Source organism: Salmo trutta, chromosome 38, assembly GCF_901001165.1.
Source record: "Salmo trutta chromosome 38, fSalTru1.1, whole genome shotgun sequence".
In the NCBI taxonomy this organism is placed as follows: domain Eukaryota; kingdom Metazoa; phylum Chordata; class Actinopteri; order Salmoniformes; family Salmonidae; genus Salmo; species Salmo trutta.
Genome location: NC_042994.1, coordinates 3,491,143 through 3,499,220, shown reverse-complemented (window position 1 = coordinate 3,499,220; position 8,078 = coordinate 3,491,143).

The window sequence follows — 8,078 nt, the reverse complement described above, 5'->3', positions numbered from 1 at the left end:
TGGACACTCTCTCTCTCTCTTTTCCTCTTGTCTTCCTCCGCCTTTCTTTTCTCTCTCTGGTGTAAAGGCTATCCCACAGCGGCCTCCATCTCCTCCGCCCTCCTTCCATCCCAAATGGCACCCTATTCCCTACATAGTGCCCTACCCTGGTCAAAAGAAGTGCACCATGTTGGGAATCGGGTGCTATTTGGGAACCAAGCCTTAGAGTACCGATGTTAATGGGGGCAAAGGGAGGTAGAGAGGATGGGGCAGAGAAAATCTTTCTCTCTCTCTGTCTGTCTCACTTTGCATTTTGAGCAGTGAGTCAGGGGAAACTTGGTTACGCTTGGGGCTTTATTTCTTTCTCTCTCTCTCTCTAGCTTGTTTCTTCCTCTTCCTCTTTACTTTCTTCCTCTTCCTCTCTACTCCTGCTCTATCTGTGTCTCCTTCCCTCTCTTCTTCTCTCTGTGCATGTGGTTCCAAGGACATCTTTATAAATAAACTTCATCTCCTCCTCTGTAGGGATGGCTGGTATTCACAGCACAGCCCAAGCTGCAGCCCTGACACACTTCTCCAAGCACAGTGGCCCACATTCAGCCTGCCCCAGGGCCTATGTCACCGATATGACAGGCTAATGTCATGATAAGTCACTTCTTTGTCATGATACGTCTCCAAGCACAGTGGCCCACATTCAGCCTGCCCCAGGGCTTATGTCACCGATATGACAGGCTAATGTCATGATAAGTCACTTCTTTGTCATGATACGTCTCCAAGCACAGTGGCCCACATTCAGGTCCAATGTCCAATGTCAGACTAATGTCAGGCTAATGTTATGATAAGTCACTTATATGTCATGAAACGTGTCAAAGCACAGTGGTCCATCACTCCCTTTGAAGGGTATATTACTGGAAAATGTCCACGTTTATCAGTAAACTACCAGAATTGTGGTATCTTTCAATGGTGTGTGGTGGCTAATTTCTGCATTACCAAATGAGGAGAGTTACCAACTTCACACACCAGTCAGAGTTATACTTAAACTACATCTTTAATGATAAGAGCTTTGCAAAAGCACTTGACTTTCAATGATGTGCCATTGAAAGTGACAACACAAAAGTACAAAGATCTTTTATAGCCAAGATACACCCCTCTCAACGTACATGATGAACCACAGATCTTAGAAACAGTTCACAAAGGGACTTTATATTTGAGAAAGGAGTATCCCTTAACCAGATAACATTCGCTATAAATTATCGTTCAGTTTGGTCCCTATGACGAGGTTCTAATCTCGTTCCTGGTACTTCCTAGTACAAAAACACCAACTCATCCAATGGCATATATCAATTGTCAACTCTAGATACTCCCATCTCAAGTAAACCCCCTCTTGATCCCACTCCTGGACAAGCTCACTGAGGGGAGGGACTTGCGCACAGACATTGTGGAGACAAATAATTGGTTCCACATTAATCACGCCATCCCTTCACATGGTTTAAGAATAGGTAAAGACACATTCACATATGAAGACAATGTTCCATTCTGTCCTCTTCCCTTTCTGATATTCTGCATAGCACCAGGGATATGTGAAAGACAAGCCTGACCTTTCCCCTCTCTGGGCCCCAGGTGACTGAGCCCTAGCTTAAGGGAAAAGTGCCACTGCCAACACCAGAGTCCAAAGGGATACATTCTAATGACAAGTATCTCACATAAGCATATTATGCAAATAAAACATCTTAATTGTCTATGCTACCCAACTAATTCTGATTCATCCACCACAGGTGTTATTTTATTTTATCAGATGACATCTTGACATCAAATTATCTCTGGCCCTCTGTCTGGCCTTAAAATAATCAAATAAGATGAATTTAAAATAAAAAATGTAATGACAAAGCTGTAAAACATGATCTTAAATACAACCATCAACTAAGTGACTACCATTTGTGTTTAATATGAGGGTTTTAGCATTACATATACTTCATTAGATTTTTTTTTACACTCTTGTATTATTTGACTACGTCTTTGTTGTAAATGTGTTGTTGTCAAACTGGTGGCAGTTTTTTAAAAAGTCAACAGTTGGAAGAGTTACAGAGTTAATTGAAAATAATGCCATTGTTGATTAAGTGCTTTTTCCATTAACTAGGCTATTTTCTCTTGAACAATATGGTCTATCCATTAGAAACTTATGGACAATATGGACACAGATATAAAACATGTATACTATATATGAATATATTTTTTAATGTTATTTGAGTATAAATTACCAAAGTTACCATATATTAACAATTATTTAGCCAAATTAATTACCAAGATTCCGGCAACTTTGGTAAATTACTGGTAGCTTTGCAACCCTAGTGAGTAACCATCTAGCGTCAAGTTGTAAAATCCCAAACTTCCACTTTAAGTCACACCAATGTCACAGTTATGGGACATTCAAATTCTCTCTCTCTCTCTCTCTCTCTCTCTCTCTCTCTCTCTCTCTCTCTCTCCCACTCACTTTATCCTTCTCTCTCCCTCCGTGACTGTCGTTAAAGGGCTGGTAGACCCTGATTAGAATGCGGGGGAGTGAGCCACTGCTGAACATTTTTAATATATTGATTACCCCCTTAACAGAGAGAGAAAAAGAGAGAGGGAGAGAGAGAAAGAGAGAGAGGGAGCGAGAGAGTAAAGAGGGACACTGAGAGGAAATGAAACATTGAACACCTTCAAATGGTCCAAACAGTGAGTAGAGGTAAGTAGCCCAATACTATTTGCAACACACACACACACACACACACACACACACACACACACACACACACACACACACACACACACACACACACACACACACAACACACACTCACGTACACACAATGTGAGGATACTGCAGTGCTCTGTCCAGGCCTATATGAACTCCTCATATGAACATCACAAGTGTCGGGGCTCCATGGTCACCATGGTAACAGGTTCAGGGGGGCAGTGACATGGTGTGTGTGTTTGACTGTGAGTGTGTATATATGTGTGCTATGACTGTGTGCACGAGTGTGTGTGCGACTGTGTGTGGTGTGTGTGTGTGTGTCTGCATGCAATGTGTGTGTGGTTGTGTGTGTTTGTGCTGCTGCCCTGTCCAGCTGTGGTAAAGAGAAAGAGACAGAGCGAGAGAGAGAGAGAGCGAGTGAGAGAGAGAGAGAGAGCAGGTTGGGACCACGGGATGGGATGCCAACAAGAGGGGTCCACAGAAAAACATACAAATGTGCTGACTGCTCAGTTTCCATGGGAACGGCCCCTCCCCCTTCTCCTCCCTCCCTCCCTCCTCATTACACTTGTTAAAGCATGATGAGCCTTGCTCATACATCTCACCTTGTCTTAATAATGTCTGTCTGTGTATTCCTGGGAGTGCTCACGCATTGTTGTCTCTATTTTTCAGTTGTGTTTCTGCAATCATCTGACATCACAGTTCTGTGTGTGTGTGGACCTTCCCTCCCTCCCCTCACTCTCCCTCCCTCCCTCCGTCCCCTCACCCTCCCTTCCCTCACCCTCCGTCCGTCGCCTCCCTTCCCCTTCCCTCCCTCCCCTCACCCTCCCTCCGTCCCTTCACCCTCCCTCCCTCCCCTCACACTCCCTCCGTCCCTCCACCCTCCCTCCCCCTGCACACTGAACTACTGGAAATGCACCTTTTAAAGACATTCTCAGAGATCCATCCAGGATAAACACTGCGAATGTCAGGTTATGTCAATTACCCTTAAAAAGCACCCGTGACATCTCAATGCGTTAGTCGGTCAATGCGTTTCCTCGGTCATTGAATCATGGCCTATGGTTCTGTGGTTTCATCCACATCCTCCGCTAAAACATGGGGTCACACTGCAGCCCTATGGACGTTCAGTGAAACTGCAACACAAAACTTGAAAATGACATTTCCATAAGAAAATGTGTGTGCTTGCCAGTCTTGAAGTATTTCTGGTTGTGAAATAGTAGAAGTAGTGGTAGTGACTGCAGTAGAACATATTGTAGTAGTAATGGTAGTAATATGGTTGTTATAGGTGTCATCACGTGGCCCTTTCTGGGGGTAGATCGTGGCATCCCCCTCTCTCACTCTCTCCAACTCCCAGGTTCTGTTATCTCAGGTCGTAAATTCCTGGTGGAGACTCTCTCCCCCTTTTCATGCAGAGAGAGAGACCACAGAGTGAACAAAGGATTTCGCGTGGCCGAACTCCTAAATCCCCAAAATGGGAAAATGAAACTCTATGTCCACTTGTGAGAATGTGGGAAGGGTCCGTGGACCCTTAAGGGACAGTTATGTTGAGTGTGTTTCATTTGGTGACCTCACGAAGGACAGGAAACACACATATCTCTGAATGTGTAAATTTCTCAATTATGGTGTTTGCATCTAATTCTTGTTTAAAATGAATGAGTAAAGATGAAACTATTTGTGAAATGATGTAATGTGATGTTAACCTTTAATTTGAGAGAAAATTGTATTCCCTGTAAAGTTTAACTAGTCAGTGGGCACACCCCCGTGAGCACAGACATGATCTGGCGTCATGGAACTGCCCTTTTCTATTGTTATGAATAAAACTCCCTCCTGTGGAAATCCTCTTCTGACCACACATACCTCAGTGTAAGCCGAGGTGGCACAGGTTTGAGTACGAAGACTAAGCAAACCCACAGTGGGAGTTGTGATTGCGAATAGTTGAGTACCAAAACTAGAAGACTACGCAGCTTGGAGCATTGGCTACAAAGCTGGAAATGGTTCAACTCTGAGACTATCGATCCCTACAGAATAAGAGCAAATCTTAGATACTAATTGCTAGTCTGCAGCTAGAAATTATGTAAACCTGGGATGCGAATACCGACAACCGCCGAAACATCTACTCTAAGAACAATGGACGCCGGTTACAACAGTCGCTATCAGGAGCCACTGATAGAGCTACCACCATGAGTAACCAGAGACTCTCTGATGAACTGACTCTCCCGCAGACGGACCGACGATTCCAACAGAGAAGACAACAAAGACACATGGGCGTAAATATATTGATTGCAATTATTCCCGAATGAGCGAGCGTTCATGTGCAAAGGATTAGCATTTTTTAATATAATTATCCACTGTGTGTAGTGATCCATTTTGTCTTTCCCGCTCTTTCTCAGTCAACACCCCCTTCCCTTTGTCCACCAAGCCGTCATATCGGTTTAGCCCACTAGGGAATCTTCCCTATCATTGTTAGTAACCTATATCTACTGTTTGTTTGTTTATGCATTTCTGTGATTATATAGTTAGTTAGTAAATAAATGATTAAGCCAATTGGTATATGGGTGATTTATAGTAAAGGCTGGGTTCGTGCAGATAACCAACAATTTACAACGTTCAGATGAGACTGATGTAAGGTAAAGAATAATTCATTAATAGAAGACTAATTGAGTTATATTCAGAAAATTATAACTTTGTAATCTGAAGATTTTCCGTGGTGCCCCGACTTCCTAGTTAAGTATATTTACATGATTAGTTTAATCATGTATTAATAATTACAGAGAATTGATTTGATAAAATAACAGTCTTCACATTTAATGATCAAATCAAATCAAATTTATTTATATAGCCCTTCGTACATCAGCTGAAATCTCAAAGTGCTGTACAGAAACCCAGCCTGAAACCCCAAACAGCAAGCAATGCATGTGAAAGAAGCACGGTGGCTGGGAAAAACTCCCTAGGAAAAACTCCTGAGAAAGGCCAAAAACCTAGGAAGAAACCTAGAGAGGAACCAGGCTATGAGGGGTGGCCAGTCCTCTTCTGGCTGTGCCGGGTGGATATTATAACAGAACATGGTCAAGATGTTAAAATGTTCGTAAATGACCAGCATGGTCAAATAATAATAATCATAGTAATTGTCGAGGGTGCAACAAGCACGTCCGGTGAACAGGTCAGGGTTCCGTAGCCGCAGGCAGAACAGTTGAAACTGGAGCAGCAGCATGGCCAGGTGGACTGGGGACAGCAAGGAGTCATCATGATGCCAAAGACACGACATAAGCTATGGGTTGGTTATAGTGACCTATTTTGGGGTGGTTTGTAGGTGGGGAGTTAGTATAGTGGATTATAGTGGGCTAGTATAGAGTGCTAGAGTGAGTACTACAGCATCTTAAGCCATATAATCTGTTTTTAAGCTCTCTGTTGGCGGGAATATAAAAGCTATAATGTGTGTTATGAAGCTTTTGGAGGTAGAAAAAAATTATCCAATGACGCTTTGGTGGATACAGTGAAGACTGGATGAGCAGCTCAGGTAGATAGTAGCCTGTGGACAAAGGAATAGGTTGCTAGTTGCATTACAGGTTTAATAGCTTCAAGCAAGAACATATTCTCGACCAGGTACTGTGTGGAGATTGCTTTACCAGTTCTACAGCTTCAGGCAAGAACATATTCTCAACCAGGTACTGTGTGGAGATTGCTTTACCAGTTCTACAGCTTCAGGCAAGAACACATTCTTGACCAGGTACTGTGTGGAGATTGCTTTACCAGTTCTACAGCTTCAGGCAAGAACATATTCTCGACCAGGTACTGTGTGGAGATTGCTTTACCAGTTCTACAGCTTCAGGCAAGAACATATTCTCGACCAGGTACTGTGTGGAGATTGCTTTACCAGTTCTACAGCTTCAGGCAAGAACACGTTCTAGGCCAGGGATGGAGATTTAGTTTGCTTACTTCAGATACATTTTACTGGATTATTAATCAACTAAAACGTTGTTATAATTCAGTAAGAACACGACTGTAATTTGACACATTTGTTTGTCTTACTGCACAGCAAGCACATTGGTAACTAGAAAATGACGGAAAGGTCTGTGCTTGCAAGTGGTCTTGAAGTATTCATCGTTGTGGTAATGACAGCAGTAGTAGTGGTTTTAGTAGTTATGCAGTAATAGGGATGTCATAGGCTATGGGTCAGTTCAAGTCAGGTAGTAATGGTTTTAGTAGTTATGCAGTAATAGGGATGTCATAGGCTATGGGTCAGTTCAAGTGAGTTATTTTGGGGTTGTTTGTAGGTGTGGAGTTATTATAACTCGACTTCGTCTCGGGCCTAACAACACCCGTGCCAATATATCCTTAAAACAGCGTCTTCTCTGGCGTTATCACTTAACACCCGTTGGGCCTCTGGGTTTGAAAACACTGCGCTTGTAGTGTGAAAAATATAAAAAGTAAAAAAATATATTTTCAAGCAACCTGAAGACAGTCAGCCTGTGCTTTTTTAAAGTTGTTTTGGTGTTGGTAGCTAAGGGATCAAGAGCAGTGGCATATCCAAATATTTCCCGTTGAAGCCGATGGAGCTTTTATATTTCAAAAAGTATAAATGGTATCAGAAAGCTGTATACAAGCAACCTATTTTAGAGGGGTCTGCCCATTTTAAAGTTTGAATGGCGTTTCTACATTAAACAGTTGAAGACAAGTTACAGGGGACATTTTTACCATTTAAGTCTATGGCCATTGAAATGCATTGGGATTCAGGCAAGTAGTATAAAAGTATAAGTAGTAACGATGGGCACCAATATCGACATTGTTTGATATGAGCAAGGCATATCGTGATATCAGTTGATCCTTGCTCTTAACCTACACTACTCTGTCAAATCGAATACATGTTCTTGCATGAACAAAATCCTCATAATCCGCATAAATCCGCATAATTAACAGCCTGCTGATGAGCCATCAATGGACTTACCATTGTATTCAAACTGGTTGGGTAGGTTAGGCTTCCAGAACATTCACACATGCCTCTGTCACATACACTACCATTCAAAAGTTTGGGGTCACTTAGAAATATCCTTGTTTTTGAAGGAAAAGCTGATTTTTTTGTCCATTAAAATAACATCAAATTGATCAGAAATACAGTGTAGACATTGTTAGTGTTGTAAATGACTATTGTAGCTGGAAACGGCTGATTTTTTAATGGAATATCTACATAGGCGTACAGAGACCCATTATCAGCAACCATCACTCCTGTGTTCCAATGGCACATTGTGTTAGCTAATCCACGTTTATCATTTTAAAAGGCTAATTGATCATTTAGAAAGCCCTTTTGCAATTATGTTAATGGGGCTGAAAACCTCTTCACTGTTGACATTAGAAATCTGCCGTTTTCAGCTAC